Source organism: Passer montanus, unplaced genomic scaffold (genome assembly GCF_014805655.1).
Source record: "Passer montanus isolate IOZ18808 unplaced genomic scaffold, ASM1480565v1 scaffold5, whole genome shotgun sequence".
NCBI lineage: Eukaryota > Metazoa > Chordata > Aves > Passeriformes > Passeridae > Passer > Passer montanus.
In genome coordinates this window covers 4,134,055-4,148,899 of record NW_024369929.1, presented here as the reverse complement: position 1 = coordinate 4,148,899, position 14,845 = coordinate 4,134,055, and the positions used below count along the sequence as shown (strand labels likewise).

Genomic DNA, 14,845 nt, shown 5'->3' with positions numbered 1-14,845 from the left:
CCCACAAACAGACTTAAATCCAGTCAACATCAAGGCTATTAATTCAGCTATAAATCTGCTCTCCAAACCCAAACCCATTTTCTGTAGCCTGGCAGACAATGCTAATGGAGTTCTGATCTCTTCCCTTTTTCTACTTAATTTTTGCTTATACAATGCTGAAATTAGTGATGCTGGTATTAACACATTTAACACTGAGAAGTGATCAAGTATGCTGTCAAGGAAGATGTGGCCAACAAAATGCCCGTTCTGCAAATTCCCCTCATTCTTTAATGCTACAATTTGTAACAATGTGATTTAACTACATTGCTCGGGTGTACTTTATCCAGGATCAAGTCACATTCACCAGGACACAAGCCATTTATTATTACAAAGTACATACATTATTTTATTTTGCAAAAATTTTACAGATTAAAGAAGAAAATGTAGGTACTCTGAACACTTCAGATGCATTGGTATTCTGAAATGGGCCATCAGCAGCTTACAGAGGGACAACTTTCGTGTGTACACATTTCTGCAGGAGCAAATGACACACACAACTTTACTACCACCAAGTGCTACACCAGGCCTACAGCCTGGCTTCATGTCAAGTTACATAAAAACCCAACTGGATTTTTACCTCAAGTGAAATTAACTTCCACTAAACCCTGCTACTGCAGACAGCACAGAAGCTGTAGGTTTTATAGGTGTTTTCTCTTAAGCCTCCAGCCACTCCTACCCTGATTTACATCCACTACTGCCAACACCAGTGGAGAACAATTGCAAACTTAACTCAGAAGAATGCTTTCAAATATAGTACAGCAGAAGTAAATATGTCTGAAAACACAACCTCAGCAATTTGTGTGAATGTCCACAAGTGTACATGTTGTTCAATAAAATAATAACCTTAAACTAGTTTAGCTTGTGTGAACCTTGCTGATTTTCTATCTGTACAATGGAAGCAGTGATCTGGAAGCACTGACAAAACAAAGAATCAAATTTTAAATTGCCATAAAACATATGACTGAAAATATTAGTTGAAGCTTGGGTTTTTGGAGAAAACAGAAGTTCAATGGATAATTTCCTTCAGTGTATTCATCCGCTTATTTGTGATATTACACTTGGAAAAAGGAATTGGTGGGATAGACAAAAAGGTACAGTATCAAAATAAATATGGACAATTAGATTGTTTACAAAACTATACAGAATGTGGTTTAGTATCAGATAATGGAGTAAGCCACAAAAAATGTGTAAGAAATGAGACTGGAAAACAATCAAGTTTCCCTTTGGAAGCCATGGCATCAGTGAGCTCAGTGAGCATGAAGCTTGCAAAGCCATGGGATACGTGGAAAATGTGCACACTGTCTGCAAAACAGCAGCTTTATGCAAGTCACTGATTGTTCCTGACTGTGATTAAGGCCAAAGGGTTCTTCCCCAAAAGCACTGGGAGCCAGCAGGGAAGCAAGAGGGCAGCGCCAGGGCACCCACTCCCCTGAGAGCCCTGCCCTGCACTCCTGGCCAGCTCCAACCACAGCAGCAATCACAGCTGGGCCGCATGAGCACAGACACTGCAAACCCTGCAGAGCTTCAACGAAAGGCAGCAGCCCAACACCCACAAAGCAGTGGCACAGAAGACAGCTGAGAGTCATGGCAATAAGTAGCTCACATTAAAATTGTAACTCAATTAAATGGCAGTTACATTCAAATGTGCAGAGAAGCAGCAAATCACCACCAGATTATTGTCAGACTTCTCGCTGGGATCAGAAATAAGCCCAAGCTGCAGTAGTGCCCGACCAGCTGTGGTTAAGTTTTGCTCTCACTCTTCCCTCTCCAGGAAGGTAACACCAATGGGATGGCTAGGGGCAGTGGCTACCACCTCTTTCTCTGGGCAACAAAATAGGGAGTGTTCTGTCTAGAGGACACCACCCACCCCCAAGTTCTTGCCCCTACCAAGCACGAGTAATGACTGTTATAGAGCCTAACCTGAATTTAGCAACCAGTCACTTCCAACTGGTACTATAACCTTGTCCAGCTAACAACTAACAGGTTTTTGAGTTTTAAAATTAAAAAAAAAAAATTCCCCATAATCAATTATCTGAAAAAACTTCACGTCACAGCAGTTATAAAAGCAACGCAACCAGTCACTTCCAACTGGTACTATAACCTTGTCCAGCTAACAACTAACAGGTTTTTGAGTTTTAAAATTAAAAAAAAAAATTCCCCATAATCAATCATCTGAAAAAACTTCACATCATGGCAGTTATAAAAGCAATTCTTCATCTTACTCCAGGCTGCACATTTCCCAAAGGTCAAGGCAATATGCTTTAAAATTACACTGATTTGTTCTTATTGCATGTTTTTTGAGAATTTAAGCTTTTTTTTTAGCCAGAGCTAAAAATGCAGCACTCTAATGTGGAGACAATTTACACCTGAGCTAGGTACCTGGTGCCCACTTGAACCTGCTTTGTAGGGTGCACTCAGGCTAATTCACTCAGCTGCTAATTGCCCTCGGCTGTCCACCACACAGCACACTTCTCCACATCATCCACATCCAAGGCCAGGTCTCCTGGCCTGCTTGTGTCCCTCTGTCCCAGAAGGTTCTTCAGAGCCAGCAGCACAAGGCTAGCAGAGCTGCCCCACACCTGATGTTGCAGCAGCCCCAGCCAGGCCCTGGTAAGTCCCACAGGGCTCCCTTGGGACATGGTCAGACCTGGCCAAGGAGCCCGAGGTCCAGCCATGGGCCAAGCCATGGGCAGCAGACGGGTGCTTGGCTTCTCTTAGGTTTGTTTTCTCAGTGAAAGGTGTGATGTAACTGTACAATAAGTAAGCAAATAAAAGTCTGTGTCAGCACTGACAAAGCCTGAGCAGCTGGAAAAAGATGAGCTTGGCAGATTAAGAAAAATACAAAACAAACCAAAAAACCAACCCTAAAACAAAAACACATCTCAACAGGCTGCAAAAAGCCACAGAAGTGGAAACACCAGTGTAGAACAACCTGGCTGCCAGGCCTCCCCCAGGCTCTTCCCGGGCTTCCAACCCAGCATCTGACGTTGTGCAGGGAGTGGAGGCTGGCGTGGCAAGGCTGCAATTAAAGGCGTGTACCACACTGCTGTCAGCTGTTATTATTCATTTGGTTGCTGTTTTAGGCTCAAAATCAGATCTGCTCTGCACTGACAAGAATAATATTTACAAGTCACAAGCTGACCCCGTGAGCTCAGGCCGGCTGCTCAGAGCCGCAGCCTGAGGAGGGGCACGGCTGCCCCAGCATCCCCAGCCTGAGCCCGACACCAGGACCCTGCAAAATCCACTCTGCCTGCTCCTCAACACCCACTCATTAACAGATTAACACAACTGCTACATTCATACCAACAAAGGGGATATATATATTCTATGTACTAGGTACTGTCTATGCTTCCTGCACCACTTTTGGTACTGGCAGTACAATATGGTTAAAGCAGATCATTGTTTTGTATGGAACCAGTAAGTACTGATAAGCCATTTATTTACAGAATTTATTTTTGCTGCCCTCCACCTTGTGTTACAGCATCAACTGCTGGTTTCTCATTTTTGCCTTTATTATTGTTTGTATATTCTTGCATTATCCTAAGCAACACGTATTTGATGTAGCTATAAAAAGATAGAGCCATGCTGTGTCACAACATGGGTTTTCTTTTAACTGGAAGAAAAAAGCAAATATTCTTGTATTTCAAGGTGTTTAAAAATAGAACATCTAAAAATAAATCATTAAAAACAAGGGATCAGAAGAGACTGTATATTCAGTGCCTGAGAACCTTCTTCCTCTGTCCATCAGAACTCTCACTAAACTACAACCACCTACATGCCATCAGTAATCATTCTTCATTCCCACAAAGGGAAAAATTGCCACTCTGAATCTCTGACAGCTTTTTTCAGTAGCAAACACCAGTGTCCCATCACAGTGAAGAAGGGATTCTCAGCCTCCACGAGGGAGTAGGAGTGTCAAGTGATCACAAGGATGACCTTTTCTTCCCCTTTTCAACTCACACAGTACTACTGCACAAAATCCTTGTAGTTCTGGAGCATGTGCCAGCTCCTCAGCTCAGTATTTAAACACAACAGTAAATGACACACACACATCAGCCAAAGATGTCACAAAACTGACAAAGCTGCACACCATTTACTTTAGACCTGACATCAATGCTTCTACCAGAAGAGGCCTATCACCAGTCCCATAGATACGTAATTTGTATCAGTTTTTCCAGCTAACAAGAAAATAAACCCACGGCTTTCTGCAATGATATCATCTGTCAAAATTAGCAAACTTTTCTAATCCACTTAGAGGAATCTTTCACATATTTTTAAAAAATGAAAGGGTCTGCCGTTCCCAGAGAATATTGCAAAAATACTTAATGTTAATTTTGGTCCTTGACTGGAATAATCAAAACAGAGAAGCTATAGTGAAAAAATGGGCTCCAAAATAGCTCTTGTATATCTTATGTTAGAAAAAATACTTATTGGCTGCAATGATCTGACCATATTTCTGAAAGGAAATTAAAGGAAGACAGCAGAAGCAGCAAGATGGACAAAGATAAAAGGCCATTTATTTAAATTTAACATGAGGACAATATTAAGGGAGACAAAAAGCAGTGCTTAAAGATTTGAGGAAACAGCAAAGCAAAAAATACTGAGCATCTAAGCAGCAGGATAGACATCTTAAACAGAGAACCAAAAATACCAAAAATGTATTAAGAAATGGAAACTACTAGCAGGTTAATATCCAAAAAAACTCAGCTAGGGAAATATAATATTGAGAAAAAAATTTCTGGGGAGAAAAGTGCACTGACTGTTTGCTCTGAGAAAGGAGTGGGTTCAGACCAACATGACCTGAAGAACTGACCCCAGAGCTGGTTACAGGCTGCAGGAGATCCCCTGGTCCGAACAGCTGCTCCCATCAGCTCCTGGGCAGGTGCCGCTGCCAGCAGCACCTGAGGAGACCTGACAGCAACTAGAGCCAGCTCACCTGGCCAGCAAATCACACTCTAACACAACAGGAGTCATGAGAACATGGGAGTCTACAGCATTTACACATCATGCTCATTTTCAGGAGTCAGAAATTCTTCTAAGATAAGCTCTTCTAAGATATGTAACAGGACATTACCAGAATAGAAGTTACTTCAGTATTTGACCACAAGGCTCACCTGTTGCATCAGTATTAACTTTTACTAAATGTTTTGAAATATTGTTTTTAATAAGGCACAGCTACATGACAGACAAAAATTAGGACAGGAAGGAGCTCAAAAGGGATCGCGCAAATGTGCCTAAGATTTTGAAACAAGTTAAAGAGACTGCAGGCAGATACTGGGAAGGAGTTAATGAACTGGGAACTCCTATTTGTTTACCCCACAGCTTGTTGGGTGGCTTTGTCCTCATGTTCCAAGAAATACCTTTCCTAAGGAAATGCAATACTGTTAACAACTTAATATGGCTGACTTGCTCTTAGATATTTATTGCCTTCCTTCACTTATTGAACAGTCTCCAGAGCTGTTTGAAGTCTGACTCGTTCCTTGTGGCAGAAGCAGCAGGCTTTCCTGGGACTGGTGGGTCAGTAGAGGCCCTGGCTGCCTTGCAATGGCAGCTCTGAGTCCGTGTATGTGTGTGCGTACACGGCACCATAACCCCCCCCGTACTGCAGTCGCTGCACTGAGCAGCATTCACACACACTAACTCTTGATTCTGGGCATATGCAGTTTATATTTGTATATACCTATAACACAATTTTAAAAACTTAAGAGAAATTACAACAAATATTTTCATCTTGTCTATGTCAATCCTTGAATTGTTATAAAGATTTTATGGGTGTCGCTCTTCTCTATTAAAGACAGGGTTCAAAGGGGTTTAAGCAATCATACACCTTACACGTAAAATTATTATGGTCTTTAATTGAAAAACATAGCTTGAAAACTCTATCAGAGGATTAAGGCAACATGCCACTGCCTGTACTATAGCACAAGACTGAAAATATTTTTCCTGGATCATCCTGAAACCAAATAATAAACTGAAGTCCTCTGGGAGTTTCCCATGTGCTCTCCAGAGGGAGGAATCTCAGAGCTCAGTGACTCGGGCTCCACGCGGGACCAGCACCTCAGCATGCACTGGAGTGGGGAGCATGTGGATGCTGGGCTTCCTGCACTGTGTCGGTGCCAGGGGAAAATTTCAGACCAAGTAAACCCCAAATTCTTTTACATTACAAAAATACCACCCCAGCCATGTCCTGTTTAGCTGATGTCAACACTCACTCCCCCAGCCCCGAAAATTTCAGACCAAGTAAACCCCAAATTCTTTTACATTACAAAAATACCACCCCAGCCATGTCCTGTTCTAGCTGATGTCAACACTCACTCCCCTGGCCCATCGGCAGCTTTTGGAATCTCAGGCTTTAGCAGCAAGCTTTAGACCATCAGGCCACAATCCCGCAGTGAATTCCTTTCTCTCAGCCACTGCCCTCTCTGTAGGGCTGCAGCCGTTCCTGCTCCCTTCTGTTCACGGAAAATGAACACATTTGTTTCTCCACCGCACAGATACCCTGAGCGTTAAGGCCTTAGTCTCAGGCCTTAGTCTGCCCCAGCTGACAGTGCCGTGTCAGGGGGCTGTAGCGGGTCCCCCCGAGCCCCGGCAGCGGGCCGGGCTGGAGCTCCCAGCAGCGGCTGAAAGCCGCGGGCCCTGCAGCTCAGCGAGGCACTGCCACAGCGGCTCGGTGGGCTCAGCCCTGACTGCCCTCTGTCCCATCCCAGCACCACAATGCTCTCCTTCCAAGAAAAATAAACATTTCAGCTTTATTCTTCAGCTACAGGTTTTGCTTTTTTTAATCCATCTAGAATGCAAATTAAGAGCAATGCAATATTTCTGAATAACTTAGCATTTAAATTGATAACAACACAACACCGAAGGATGAAAGGATACATTTTTGAAATTATTAAATTATTGCAATTATTGAACATCTACATTTTGTTGGGTATGTTTGTCCTCGCCAATTACTACTGGATTGTAAGAACACAACATGTTAGGCAGATTACAGACCTTATTTTAATACTGCTTTTAATCAAGAATATCAAACAAGATGTTTTTATGCCAACAGTTTGATTTAGTTGAGTAACAGTATGTAGTAATTCCACAAAAATTGAAAGACTAATTTCTAAAATAAGCATTAGCTAAATCATGCCCCTGAATAACAACTACATTTAAAATAATTTGGAAAAACTACCGCTGAGTCTCTTTTGGGTTTTTTAAAATATTTTCTTCCTTTTAAAAAAATCCATTTTCTGAACTTAAGTTTCTGAACTTATTTACAAACCAGAGGGACTACAGATATTTTTTCTAAGTGGAGACTGTCATGCAGTCACATGCCTGCGGCAGTTCAGGCTAAAGAAAAACACTCTTTATTGCAACAGGCATGATGAAACTGCAAAAGCTGCAACACAGCAGAAAACTGCGGCCAAGACTTTTTTCAACAGCATGTACCAAAAAGCACCTTTGTGCTGACATCACCAAACTTTATTAGTGCTACGCACTGCTCAGAGTTGTAACATTTAACTGTTCTGATACCACAAAGAAGATTTGCAGTCAACTGCTTATTTCTTAACCTGGGCATAAGCGTGGTCATGGGTTTCAAGTTCACCGATTTTTGAGGCATTTGCTTTGATCTTCCCTCCTGTATGCATAGTTTCAAGGGGGATGAGTGGGGCAGGACAAGACAATCACTGCTCTTCGGACCAGGGTGGAGCGTGTGATAAAGAGCTTATCTGCCACAGACCTGCTTGCGGAACTCCAATGCATTTTGTTAGGTTTACACAGGATTTTCCCAAGTCGGTGGCTTCAAGAACGTCTTTCACGTTTGGCGGAGCTGTGCCATCTGCTCCTGGGCTGTGCTCAGATGCGGGGCTCAGGGCGGTGTGCTTCTGCACAGGTCACTCACTGTACCCGGGGGGCTGCCTGCACAAGGAGAGCTCCAGGCAGCACGGCCCAGGGCGCTGCCGGCTGTGGCACCGGGAGTGGGATGAGCAGGGAGCAGCTGAAGGGTTTCCTGCTCACCCAGGAGTCCTGCTCACCCCGCACACCCATAACCCCGCGGGCAGGAGCCGGCAGCTCCCCTCACCGCGACACTGGCTGCAGGAGCCTGTTGGGGGTCAGGAGGAACTCCACACTGGGGGAGGTTCCGATGCAAAAATTGCTTTCTATGTTTATTTTAATTTCACACAGTGCTGAGTAAAGGGAGTAAAAGGCTTCAGGACTGCAGCAGCTTCCTGTTTACCCCTGGCAGCACAAACTGGGAGCAGCAGGGAAAGGCTCAGGGAGTGGTGCTCGCTCACCTACAGCAGAGCCCGCACCTGGGTGGCAACACGCGTGGGGCTCAACACGGGTCCCTTTAATGAGCTGTCATGTTTTGATACTCGTGCAAAAATCAGATTTTACTTCAGATACTGTGGGAAATAAGACTATTTGATATGTTGACTAAATCTTTAACTTCAAAATAATCCAAGCTTTTTTTTTTTTTTTTTAGTCTATTCAGATACAAACGTTTCCTTGGTTAATTATTACACAAATACAAACAAGAATTTGTTTGAGCATTCCAGCTCTGGAATAGGTTACATCTTCCCAATGGAACAAATTTACAAGTTCACGTCAACTCCCCAAAAAGTTAATCAAAAACCAACAGGAGGCAAAAATCTTGGCAGAAGTAAACATCAGCCCCAACAAATTTCAGACACTGCGCAGAATTCTCAAGCAGATACTAATCCACTTTCTCAGCTGTACAGTCACCTCTGTCAGGAGGCAACCTCACGCACAGCTTCATTCATCCTTAGTCAGGGCTTTGTTTTTACTTTAACTAATAATTACATTATGCCAGGGCAAGCAGGTCCCATTGAGTGTCCAATGTCCATAACAGATTCTCATAACCAGATTATCTTTCACATGCACATTATTCATAAAGCTAATATACGTCATTTCAATAATTTTCTAAAGCAGCTTTGACTATTCAGTCCAGGGCAGCTTTGAGAAGAAATACATTAGAAAAACCCAGCATATAACACTCCAGTTGTATAGAATAACTGGCTTATTGTAATTTAATCAATATGATAGTTTACTTCACTTGCTTTTATTACAGTAACTTTCAAATCTGTATGACAAGAATGCTGTTCTCTGAACATTTTTTTTATTAACCCAGCTAGCTTAGGATTTCATACAGTTGTCTAATCTTCTTCCTCTAAAATCCTATGCTTCAAATTATTTACTCTAATTTGTATTAGGCTTGTATCCTGGTTCTGTAGACTTTCATATTTCCATAATAATTCACAAGTCACCCAAGAAAATTCAACTAAAAATCAATATACTTGATCTCCTCTAGCTCACTGAACTCTGTCAGTGAAGCTGATATCCCAGAAAGGTGGAAGCATAGAAACGCATTGCAAACATGAAGAGTTCATTCCACTCTAGTGAACACCACAGTCATTAATGAAAAATATACAAAATGTGTCTGGCCCAACATTTTTTAATACAACTATCAACAGCTAGGAGACCTGGCCTTCATGATTATTATCTGGGCTGTGTATTACCAACGTGTATGATTCTCTGCAGCCCCAGGATTCTTCTTTTATTAACTCTGGGCAGAAGTTCACTTAAATAGCTGAAGTGATAGTTCCTATTGGTCTATGAAAGAGATTTTAACACAGAAACAGCCATTTCTCCTCAGTATTATTTTAAGTATGTGAGACTGTCTAAATTAATTTTTTGTTAGCTTTCTTGGTTTGGGAATAATTTGAATGCTAGATATTAATGTTAAACAATCTTGCTATGTTCATAACGAAGAAAGCTAACAAAAAATTAATTTAGACAATCTTGCTATGTTCATAACACTAGGCTTTTACCAGAGGTGTGGACAAACACATTATTTACAAACTACCCTTCTTCCTTCATTTGCTAGGAGAAACTGATGCTATCAGGACATGCATTAGATTCAGTCTCATAGACATTGTACTGGCAATTATGCTCTCAGCACCGATGCCAGCCAAGAAGCTGTTTCACAAAACCTGTAACTTTATCACCGACTTGGCAGTATTATGGAAAAAAACAAATTTACATGTCTTTTAGGCCTTGCAATTCAGCATCAGCATCATAAATATACATAAGATTCCAACGATTTCTGATAAAGGGGAAACTAAGTAAAAAGCCAAGTGTCAGCTTTGAGGAGAAACTGCTGCAGACCACTGCAGATCAATACCCTGCTTTTATCTAGAAGAACCTCTGTAGTGGTGCAGTATGATGTTGCATTTTCTTTTCCCTTTAATTTCCCATTTCTATGTGTTTAGCAAAATGCTAAACTTCAAAATGAAAACTGAGAACAGGTGAAACTCCGCTAAATCACAAGGTTTCCAAATTGGGGTAATGGAGAAAAACAATTTAAGTCTCAAATGCTGAACTGCGGCTCAAGACTTTGGCTTGCAGCACTTTTACACAAACCCACATTAAACTTAAATGCTTGTGATGTACCTTGCTTTCAACTTCTGGAGTCATTCAATTTCAGACCTTTGACTCAAACCCACATGAACTGAAATAATATTGAATAAAAATATTAATTAAAACAAACTGAATTACTTTTTTCATCTAAGCATATTCTTCAGACAAGACAACTGTTCAGTGAACAGTGTCTCACTCCCTCCATCCCAAACAGCCTGCACATGAACAGATGCTCAGATTATCAAAATCTTTTCACTTTTGGCTGCTGCAATTCATTACACTGTTGAGGCCCATAAAGCAACTTTACCTTTTTCTACATTCCATGTTACATGCAAGATTTGTGTTTCTTTAAAAACAAAGTTCTGGCTTATAAAGTAACTTGCACTTGAATAGCTTTCTTTCTAAGCTTACATGACAGCTTGATAAACAACGCCACGGGAGAAGCTAAAAGTCGTTCAACCATGCTATAATGCTGCATTTGACTCCATCTTGCCTAACAGAATTGCAATTTTAAGTGGTGTGCTAAAAGATCAGCCCAAATGCAATACCAGTAGCTGTGCCTTTAGGTAAGGCTGCAGGGCTGCCACACAGCCCTGACTGAGCACCACGGCCGGGAGCGAGGCACAGGGACACACACGCTCCATGGACAGGTACCACTGCAGTTCAGCTTCACCTTGTTCCTAACCACTCTGTGCAGAATTCTCATGAGCTTTGGCAAGTCATTCCAGTACAGTTTCCTTCCACACTTGTTCCTTTGCCTTCCTCACACCTGACCTAGAAACACTAAGGCACCCCTAAGTTAGAATGAGAATCAGAAGGAAAACAAGAAATGTTGGGAGCGTTCCACGAGCAATGCCAAAACCAACTTCTTAAAAAACATTGACACTTTCTACAGGCTTCCCCAATGCTGACTAAGAGCTGGGCATGCTGTATTAGCATTTGGATAATCCTAAATCTGCAGACACATTTCCAGGGCTTTTACTGTAGTTGCTGGAAGGGACCAAGAGTTTTGTTGCATTTTCAAGTTGCCCAAGATCAGTTTCTTACTCTGCTGCTGCCCAGCTGCCCGGGTTTGTCCCTTTTACCTGTGAGCACTATTCATTCCTGTCTCAGCTGGCCTTTGCCCTCTGCAGCAGTGGGTATGCAGGGCTCAGGGGTTCCCTAGCATGATCCAGAACAGGCAGCTCCCAATCCTGACTTGTAGTCAGGCATCCCTCACTAAGGCTCAGCAGAATACCAGTCTTTACATAAACATAGCTTAGATTTTGTCAAATGTAATTAACCAGAGGATAATTCTGAATAAAGGAATGTGGTAAAGTCTTTTTTTAATAAGTTGCTTGAGGCTCTTTGGGACATAAACAGTGTGTAAACAAAGTCTATCATGAATTATTCAACATGTAAAATACTGAAACTCATTGAGGCTTTCAAAACAAAAATTCTTCTAATTATGACCACACAATTAAAAAAGAACAAAGAATCATGAAATATCCAGGTATCTGCAATAACTTGCCAGTTTTATTTACGCCTAATAGGGTTTTGTTGAGAAGAAAACCATTTGCTTCTGCAAAAAGTATTTAGGCAACTGTCAGTTGCAGGACTGCATGGAAAGACAATTTTGAGGCAGCCTGGTTTTAAGTATAGTGTCCTTTTTAAAAAATAAATTTTAAAAAAAGGGCACAATCCACACATCTTATGTTTTCCTCCTTGTCATCATATCAGATGACTAACTGAAACCCTATGTTACAGATTCCATCTAATCTGTCCCACTGAAATGAAGGCAAATTTGTTCCACTTCTTATAGAGCTGGATCTTCAAATATATTCCAAGATAACTTTACACAAACATACAAAAGAGTATCAACAAGACTAAGTCAAATAAGTCCAAATCCAACAACACCAGAGGAACTCCTTACCCAGTTGTTTGGGTTTTTTTTAACAAGCAAGGTATGAAGGCTGCCAGCAGGTAAACCAATCTAAGTCTTTGCTATGCTGCCATTGAGAATAAAATTTTTAGTATTTCAAACTCATTCCTTGTTAATAACCCAATTAATGAAAGCTGTCAGAATCACCTATGTTAAGGAAAACCCCAGGGTTTTCTCTTTACATTTTTTCAAAATAAAAAAGAACACAATGGCAGGAACAGTTCTTTATAAAAATTTGTAAATTGTTTACAAGCAATACAAAATATTCCCTACTGTAGGTCCTGTTGCATTTAAGTGCAGAAACATAAGCCAAAGCCTTCGTGCACTGCAACGCCTCATCTAGTCTGGCTTTTTAGTAGGTAGATGAATAACCCCACTTCACAGTTTCCTATTAAGTTTTTATATGCAGTACTGTAACACCTTATTCTAATACTTCAAATGTCTATTGATTTCATTTCAGTTTAACTTACTGAAAGTCTGTTTGGTTTTGGATTGCATTTCTCACATTTTCACACATTAGTGAAGCGTTCAGAGGCAGCTGCAAACCTGGAGTGAAGTTAGGCAAAAGCTCACAGTTCACAGCCACATCATCTCCTACTGCTTCCATCCTGCCAGGGTAGCACCACTGTTGGTGAGGGGGCCCACCAAGGTCCCTGAGGGCACCGTGCCCTATAGGACTTAAAGCATATACTGGAAAGGGGAGTGAAGGCACATCACACGGAATGCTTCAGCCTTTTTGGTAAATCAGGTGGGATTTGAATCTGAAGTTGGTCATTGAGCAACACAGGTTTGGGAGTCTCATTCCCATTCTCAAAACCTCTGCTAAAGCAGGATATTCTAATCATAGAATATGCTGAGTTAGAGGGGATGCACAAAAATCCAACTCCAGGTATAGCATATCCTCAAGAATCCCACCATGTGCCTGGGAGTGTTGACCAAACTCTCCTGGAACTTTGTAATGCTGGTGCTGTGACAACTGCCCTGGGGAGCCTGTTCCAGTGCCCATCCACCCTCTGGGTGAAGAACCTTTCCCTAATGTCCAAACTAGACCACCCCTGACCCAACTTCAGGCCATTCCCTCAGGCCCTGTCACTGGTCACAAGAGCAAAGAGATCAGTGCCTGCCCCCCCTCTTCCCCTCCCTAGGAGGCTGTACCAGCAGTGTACCACTCAGTCTCCTCCAGCTTGAACAGACCCAGTGCCCTGTTCCTCACACAGCTCCTCACCACCTTCATGCCCTGCTTTGGACACTCAAACAGCTCCATTTTGTGGTGCCCAGAACTGCCCCCAGCACTGGAGGTGAGGCTGTCCCAATGCAGAGCAGGACAATTCCCCCCTTGTCAGCTGGTGATGCTGGGCTGATGCCCCCAGGACACGTCTGGCCCTCATGGCTGCCCTCATGTTCAACTTGCCATCAGGGAAGAATCCCAGGTCCCTTTTTCCATGGTTCTCCATGCCTCTCACTCTCCACTCTGTACATACATCCAGGGTAATCACCATACTTCAAATAAACCTGAGCTCCTAAGTGAGAAATGCTTGTTTTCTACAAAACACACACAGCCCTATGTATCATATAGTGAAAAAATACATCACACATCGGCATTTGTGTGATGATCTTCAACCACCCCAGCCATCTGCCTGTGCCTTTTTCTTTCCCCTACAAAACATTAATTTGAACAACTATGTTATGAAGCTAAGCATGTCTCATCCAGTTAATGAAAGCATCTCCTAAAATCTGCAGATTAAAGAATCAGACTATTAGATAAGCAGATGTGCTTCTGCATACTCCTTGTGCAATGTCTGACTAACAGAATAATTTTTTTCATGCTAAAACACAGTAAGAGGAACAGGAGGCAGCCTGCAGCTATCTTGCTTTGCAATTTGCTCCTGTCAAATCTCAATGTTTAGCAAGAGCTGATTTACATACCACTTGCATGGAAGAGCATCAGGTAAAGCCCAGATTTCTAGACAACAACAGTAGTAATTTAGTCATGGATAAGTCCGTCATTTCCAGTTTAGCAGAAGGGCTATCAAAAGGGACAAAACCTTGCAAATAAAGTGTCAGAGGTTTTGGTTATTTGTGGTGAAAAAAGGTGCCACATTTTGCAAATAAAAGTTGAGTCCAGTTATAATGCAGCTGTACTGCTTCTAGATGGTATTGACAGCAGGTTCTAAAATGCTCTACATTTTAAACAATTTAGTGACAGCCTGCATGACAGAAAGGCTTTTCTGTATCTCCTAACACACTTGTGGTCTGTGGGCTACAGGCAATACCTAACACCAGCTATTCCACAGATTCCTACTGGAGATCCATCCTCAGGGATGTTCTGCCCATGTAGTGCTAATATACCAATTATTGATATCTTTTATTGTACTTTGAAAAAATGTCCAACACTTGACAGCAGTAGCTTTAAGGAGTACTACGAAGATAAAAAATTATTTGTAATCTACTGCTAAA

General features: G+C 41.9%; 1 protein-coding gene across 3 annotated transcripts in view; it reads right to left on the bottom strand.

Annotated features, from left to right (window-relative positions):
- Positions 1-14,845, bottom strand: part of MYO1E (myosin IE) — a 77,064-nt gene that overhangs the window by 47,758 nt on the left and 14,461 nt on the right. The gene's annotated exons all lie outside the window — the stretch shown is intronic.